General features: G+C 44.3%; 1 long non-coding RNA gene across 1 annotated transcript; it reads right to left on the bottom strand.

The window, feature by feature from the left end:
- Positions 1–282: 282 nt before the first annotated feature.
- LOC147092445 (uncharacterized) lies at positions 283–6,899 on the bottom strand. Its single transcript, XR_015075048.1, has 2 exons — positions 6,256–6,899; positions 283–2,886 (listed from the first exon to the last, which is right to left on the bottom strand). It is a non-coding gene; the product is annotated as an uncharacterized LOC147092445 (long non-coding RNA).
- Between the last annotated feature and the right edge of the window lie 516 nt (positions 6,900–7,415).

Raw genomic sequence — 7,415 nt, 5'->3', positions numbered from 1 at the left:
AGGAGAAGCATCCGGGAAGGTGCCGAACACCTCGACTCTCTTCGCCGGAAGCAAGCGGAAGCCAAGCGCAGGCAGCGCACGTCAACCCAAGCACCCCACCCACCCGCCCCTTCAACCACCGTCTGCCCCAGCTGTGACAGAGACTGTAGGTCCCACATTAGACTCATCAGTCACCTGCGAACTCATTTTTAATGTGGAAGTGATGTAAGCCCCCAAAGTGTGGACTGAGTGATATACACAGTCGACAACACTGGCTTGTTGTAAGAAAGACAGACCCAATAATTGAAGTAAAAACGGTTTATTCAGGCCTGGGGAGCTATGGCTCTTGCGTCCCAACACAAGGCTCCAACTCCACCGAATCTCTTGAGGTTTACACAGTTATACACATATTCCGAGACCTCCTACTCCAGAGGTCCAATCGATTTAAAAGTCTATACATTAATCACTAATTAGGTGTGCCTAACTTCTACAAGGTAACCAATAACATAAGTTTCACTTTTCACTGTATGGGCCTGTGGCCCCTCTGATTTCTTGGAAATGAGTCATCAGGTCATGTGATTTCTGAGAAATGAGGCCCTCTCTCTCTTGACCACTACTGAGTTTCGTTTTTCCAGAAAAGGGTTATGTCAGTGTCTCTTTTTGTAAGTGTCATCATTTCTGCAATTAAACATACGAGTAATTAGTACATTTCATCTTTAAACATTTTGCTGCGCAATTGCGTTCTACTAAACGTGCCCTGTTACGCTCATTTTTTAATCTTACTTCAGTCCCTTCTTTTGACCTTTTGGACAATTGTTCCAAAACAGGTCAACATGCATGTCCACTGCCTGGTGTCTGCCAGAGCGTGCACTCCCTGGCCTTCTACCAGTCTAGGTTATACATGTATATATATCCTATCAATTGGGAGGCCGACTTCCCCCCTCTGTGGTATGGTGGTCTTTCCTCTACGGTGGGCTTTCCTTTAGGGTGGCCTTTCCTTTATGCACTCCTTCTGGTGTAACCATTCCCGGGGCCCCTTAGACCCTGCACTAATGGTTGAGGCTTTTCTGCTCAAGCCTGTCCCTCATTCCCACGTGGGGTGTGTGACGTGCCAATTCGAGACTGTCATCACACACCAGTCCTCATTCACCACCCTCCTTCTGCCACCTCCATCTTACGGTTGGCCGGCCCGGTCTTTAATTACCATGCCCAATTAATCCCATATAATTTCAGGGCTTCCCATCGCGTCTTACACCATTTGCCTTGGAGAGGCGGGGGAGTTGTCCATTCTTAACATCGCTACCTGCCCCTCCTCAGGCTCTACTCCTTTCACCGCACCACTTTTGGCCTTACTCATTCTGGCACAAAGGCACTGGAGAAATAAAAATACACAATATATCAGAATAACAATCAAGAGGAATATCATTATGCCTTGTACCACCGAGGCGCCCACAGTCCCCGACCATCCTGGTCCCCAATTATCAAAATATGAGGAAGTGGGTGAGTTTCCTCTAATGTTGTACTAATGTCTTTCTGTTGTTTCTTTGAGCCTTCTTCTATTTTATGATAGTACTTTAAAATTTCCTTCGTTTCCTGCCGTAACTTCTGCCAAGCTTCCTCTAACTTAGGAATTGCCTTGGGCTCTGGTATGACATAAGTTTCAACCCTTTTTAGTAAGTCCCATATTATCAAATGACCAGGTTTTCCTATCTGTGTAGGTATCTTTAGACCAAAACAACAGTTTGGTTGGGGAATGGTATAAGCCATATCTTGATATTCATATTTCTGTTCAATTGTGGTGACACAACAGGTCCCATTGTTCCTTGATGCTACCCAGGTCCGGTGTATCCCCTTGGGTGAACCTCGAGGGTGCAATTGGTAATTTTCGTAAATCCGCACTCGGATGTGTCTCCCTCGGTGGGGGGGGTGTGTGCACACCCATGTCCTTCCCTTGTGGTGGCACCCGTCCACTACCACCCCCCTTTAGGTTTCATTCTTCTGTTTATTATCTTCATCCCTTTCCCAAAGCACCTTGGTAGGGACATCATGATATTTAACCCACTTTCCCTTTGTACTTCTCCTATATTAATCACATCGTATCGGGGTTGTCCCCCTTCTGGGAATTGTGGGATGGCCAGTACAAAGCCAATCATCTTAGTCCATGGGGTCAGACAATCGCCTGCCCGGTGTACTTGTCCCATTTTACATTCCTTACATAGGCTTTTATTTGTGTCAATCCAAGGTTCCAGATCCTTATTAGTAATCCAATCAGGGATCTGTTCATTATTTATTTGCCTCATGTTATGCTGAGCATTCGACAATAGCCATGAGCCCTACGTGGCACATATTAGTTCCTTATTGGTTTGGCGAGAAGCATTATTAAGTCTATCAATAATTGTATTGATTGTTTCTGCATGGGAGGCTACTATCTCTTCCACCCCCGACAATTGCATTATTGTTTGGTTTCCCTGCCAGTGTCAATTGCTGGCTATTTCCAGTAGCTTGTTTTAGTAACTTCTCTATTTTTGCTTGTAATTCTTCTACTCCTTCGTTTACTCCTTCTATGTCCAAGCTATTAACTGTTGCTAACCCGGCCGCATACCCTGCTCCAGTCGTTTCCAATACTCCCCGTTTCTTACATCTTTGTAAGATAGATTTTTTCCTCCTGTGGATCCTCTAATTGTTTTACCCACAGGGAGTTCCAGGTTTGTTTTGTATCTCAAAGTACTCATATTAATGGCAAGCTTAGTAACTCTATGTGCTACACTAAAATACACCTCATCCAGTGTTCTCCTTATTACTAATCCCCCTCGATAATGGCAATACTTATATTTATCCCTAGAATCAAGGCGAGGACGCTCCATCTCATTCCGGACGTCCAATGTTCCTGTAATTACAAAAAGGGGGCTGGTCGTCACCAGCCAGTTAGAATTATTCTGCTCTTATACATTTTATCAGTTCAAAATGCTGTACATCTGGTTCATTTCTTGTTCTGTGGCTCTGTCCCCAGACATACCTGAAGATGCAAACTATGGCATGTAATATCATCATACACAGCCCTATCATTGATATATGTAGTAACTCCCCTTCCCATTCTTTATATCTTCTAGTATACTCCTCACTCTGTCAAAAAGGGCACCATCTCTGGTTTACTCATTGTCTTTCTTATATATTTTTAACTGGGTCCAGTGTTTCCACCTTCCTTTACCCGTTCCAGACCCATCTACATGAGCACGTGTCATTATTCATTAATACTTCATAAGGTCCTGACCATCTGGGTGCTAGCCCTGGTTTGGCTGGTATTATTTCTGCTATCACTTTGCTGTCTATTGCAAAGACCTCCTTCTGGTCGTCCCGTGTATCCTGTTCTCGATCCCGTATAATCTGTTGGTCTTTGGCCTCATGTCTCTAACTATCTGTCCAGATTTATCTTTGGGTAACAGGACAGCCTCCCCAGCAGTCTCCCGGCCGTTTGAGACGGTGCTGCAATTAGTTTATAAGATAACTTCCATTTATCAAATCCTAATTTTCCTTCTATCACTGTGGGGAAATATCAGCTTAACATTATCCTTCTATCACTGTGGGGAAATATCAGCTTAACATTAAGAAACTTAAATTTAATAATGTCCAATATCTTTAAATTCTATTCAGTAATACTGAAGTTGTTGCTTCGTGAACTCAAACAGCTGTCAGTGGAAAGGGTTAACTCCTTCGCAGGCTTTTGAAGGTGGAGCTAAACATTATTGCGTCACTTCACGCAACCCAAAAAAACATCCCTGACTGAAAGACAGTTGTGGTTTCACACTTTGATTCAACATGAACATTTGGGCTTCATTGGTCAGATTCCCTCTCTCAGTTGATCGTTTAGCTGCCCATCCTCTTGTGTGCTTTAATTTATTATTACGGACTCTTTGGGTAGGAGAGAGGTTCCTACTAATTCTTTGATTATATTCTTGTCTCTTACGGGTCTTCTCCTGGTGTCATATATCCCTGCCTACTCCCGCTATCATGTAATCAGACACCACCCCAAAGGCATTCCGACTATCTATATAGGTTTACACATTTTCCTTTGGCTACCCCCCTTTGATCAAATCCTGTATAGGCTGGGCCATTTCTACTTTGTTTCCCGGGCCTGCCTGTTTGTTTGACTTATAATCTGGGGGCCAGTACACTTCATTCGCTTTAGGGTCGACTAAAGCTCCTACTTCTCGCAGTATATCTATCCCTAGGATTGTTCCTTCGGTGTTCTCGCATACCCACAACTGGGTAGGTATTATTATACATCCAATTTCTAGTAAGACTGTTTCGCCCTTATAAGCCCTGATTCTTCGTCCACCGATTCCTGCTATACTAACTGAAAGTTTCGTTCGGGGCAAGGGTAAGTCTGTCAATGAGATTGTGGCTCCTGTGTCTATTAACATTTTGCACTGTCAGCCCCCTACCAATGCATCAACAAACATCCTCGGATCCCCCTCCCCTCTCTGGCGCGGTCCCTTCCTGCTGCCATCCCTAGAAGCTTGCGAGCAATCAAAGCACGCAGCCAGTCCTAATGCCCCTCCCATCTGTTTTTGGGCATTTGTCTCTTCCCTTGTGTCACTATGTATCCTAGGTAGACTACTTCATCCTTCCCTACCTATACCTTTCTAAGGTTTAACTCTAGTCCCGCCTTCTATAAGGCTTCCAGTACCATAGTCAATTAAATATTGGAGAGGGACCTGCCACTATCGGATATTCTTGCGGAGTTGAGTTATCTTATTCAATTTGGACTACACCAATTTACATCAACCAGAATTTCACTGTGGCCACAATGAAAGTCTGGTTTTAATAGGTTAATTTACCTCATAACTCCAAGGTTAGATCTTAGACTGAAACTTAATCTTTCATTAAACAAACTTTTTGTTGCTCTTCTCAGTTTTTACACTCCAGCTTAACTTAAATTGTAACAGGTTTTTTTTCATTCTGAGGGCACAATCTTATTTGCACATTCTTAAACTTCCAAAATCCCCGACAAGACAAAGGGGTTAAATGCTTTTACTTTAACACAGAGAAGTGGGTGGAGCTACAACACACAGCAGACAGTTCTTTTTCTTAACGGACAGATTTTCAGACAAAGGAATATTGAATCCTCTTAAACATTCCTAATCAGGAAAACATCCACACTCTCACATTTTTATACAAACTGTAATTTCAGCATATGTCTAAGGTTCCTTTCACTCAGCAAATCTCGTGTTTTACTTGTCTTGGTACAGATGCTAATAACTTCCATGTTGGTAAAGCTTTAAGTTTATCTTTTCCTTCCTTTTTAAATCTGACTCAACAGCTTTCCCTAGTTTCCAAATCCCTGTTTGTTTGTTTTTTTTGCTGGGGTTTCAAATTGGTTCGCCTGCAAATTAGATCTTTTTCCTTCTTTATCTCTCCCTTCTGTTTCAATTCCTTACATTATCTGTTGCCTCTTTATCTTTAGCTCCTCCCCACCAAGCCTTTGGCTCTCTGCACTGTTTCTTTTTATTTTCCAGGAGTCGGGTTATAGAATCCAGGTCCCTTGAGGATTCTGCTTCCACCCTCTTAGTCATAACTAACTGCTATGTTTCACGCATAATTCACGATGTTGAGGAATTAGGTTTGTACGCTACGTTGTTCGCCCCATAGCGTCACCTTCATTAGTTTCTTGCTTTCTATTAGTCACTTCGTTTCATTAGACACACACCAACCCTTTAGTCCTGAGGTTTTGGTACTGTGGGGTCTGTAGCTCCCGGCGTCCTACTTGATCCTGGCCATCACGTGGGACTACTGTCCTCTTAATTCAGGCTCAGGCTAGGTGCTGGGGACAGACCTCACCCTTGTCCGTTCTAACCTTTTTAAGACCGTAGGGTTTTATCTCATTCACTCACCACGGTGCACCCATTCATTCAATTGTTGAGATTTCGCCGTCTCACGGATAAAGAGGATTTCCCGCCTCCCCGGGGTAGGGGTCTTTCCGCCCCTGTCGGTTCGCCTACACACGGCTAAATGAGGACTTCTCTGCCTCCCGGGGTTTTTCCGCCCCTGTCGGTTCGCCTACCTACGGCTAAATGAGGACTTCTCTGCCTCCCGGGGTCTTTCCGCCCCTGTCGGTTTGCCGCGATACGGCTTAGGGAACACCTTATCCCTATCTTTTTAACCGCCTTCAATTAAGGGTGTCTTTCTTTTTATAGTTCTTTTATACGTCGATTCTGACTCACCGTCTCGCCAGCGATTAACCCCTAATTTTACAGGTGGTAATTAAAACATACTCACCCGTCCTAGGTTAACGCTGTCCGAGAGTCTGGTTCAGAACGCGCATCCCATCCTCTTCGCCAATTGATGTAAGCCCCCAAAGTGTGGACTGAGTGATATACACAGTCGACAACACTGGCTTGTTGTAAGAAAGACAGACCCAATAATTGAAGTAAAAACGGTTTATTCAGGCCTGGGGAGCTATGGCTCTTGCGTCCCAACACAAGGCTCCAACTCCACCGAATCTCTTGAGGTTTACACAGTTATACACATATTCCGAGACCTCCTACTCCAGAGGTCCAATCGATTTAAAAGTCTATACATTAATCACTAATTAGGTGTGTCTAACTTCTACAAGGTAACCAATAACATAAGTTTCACTTTTCACTGTATGGGCCTGTGGCCCCTCTGATTTCTTGGAAATGAGTCATCAGGTCATGTGATTTCTGAGAAACGAGACCCTCTCTCTCTTGACCACTACTGAGTTTCGTTTTACCAGAAAAGGGTTATGTCAGTGTCTCTTTTTGTAAGTTTCATCTCTCTAAACTGGTATGGTCAGTTCTGCAATTAAACATATGAGTAATTAGTACATTTCATCTTTAAACATTTTGCTGCGCAATTGCGTTCTACTAAACGTGCCCTGTTACGCTCATTTTTAAATCTTACTTCAGGAAGCAAGTCATTCTCGGTTCCGAGGGACTGCCAAAGAGAGAGAGAGAGAGAGAGAACCACTGCAGTCCATGTGGTGAAGGTACTCCCACAGTGTTGTTAGGGAAGGAGTTCCAGCATTTTGACCCAGCGACGATGAAGGATCGGCGATATACTTCTAATTCAGGATGATGTGTGACTTGGAGGGGAGCTCGGAGGTGGTGGTGTTCCCATGCACCTGCTGCCCTTGTCCTTCTAGGTGGAAGAGGTCTTGGGTTTGGGAGGTGCTGCCGAAGAAGCCTTGGCGAGTTGCTGCAGTGCATCTTATAGATGGTACACACTGCAGCCACGGTACACCAGTGGTGGAGGGAGTGAATGTTTAAGGTGGTCTTTGGAGTGCCAATCAAGCAGGCTACTTTGTCCTGGATGGTGTCGAGCTTCTCGAGTGTTGTTGGAGCTGCACTCATCCAGGCAAGTGGAGAGTATGCCATCACACTCCTCACTTGTGCCTTGTAGATGCTGGAAAGGCTTTG

This window comes from Somniosus microcephalus, unplaced genomic scaffold (genome assembly GCF_052327205.1).
Source record: "Somniosus microcephalus isolate GS21.2 unplaced genomic scaffold, FLI_Smic_1.0 unresolved_chr2, whole genome shotgun sequence".
NCBI lineage: Eukaryota > Metazoa > Chordata > Chondrichthyes > Squaliformes > Somniosidae > Somniosus > Somniosus microcephalus.
Note: the sequence above shows the minus strand (reverse complement) of the source record. Positions and strands in the feature narration are given on the sequence as shown.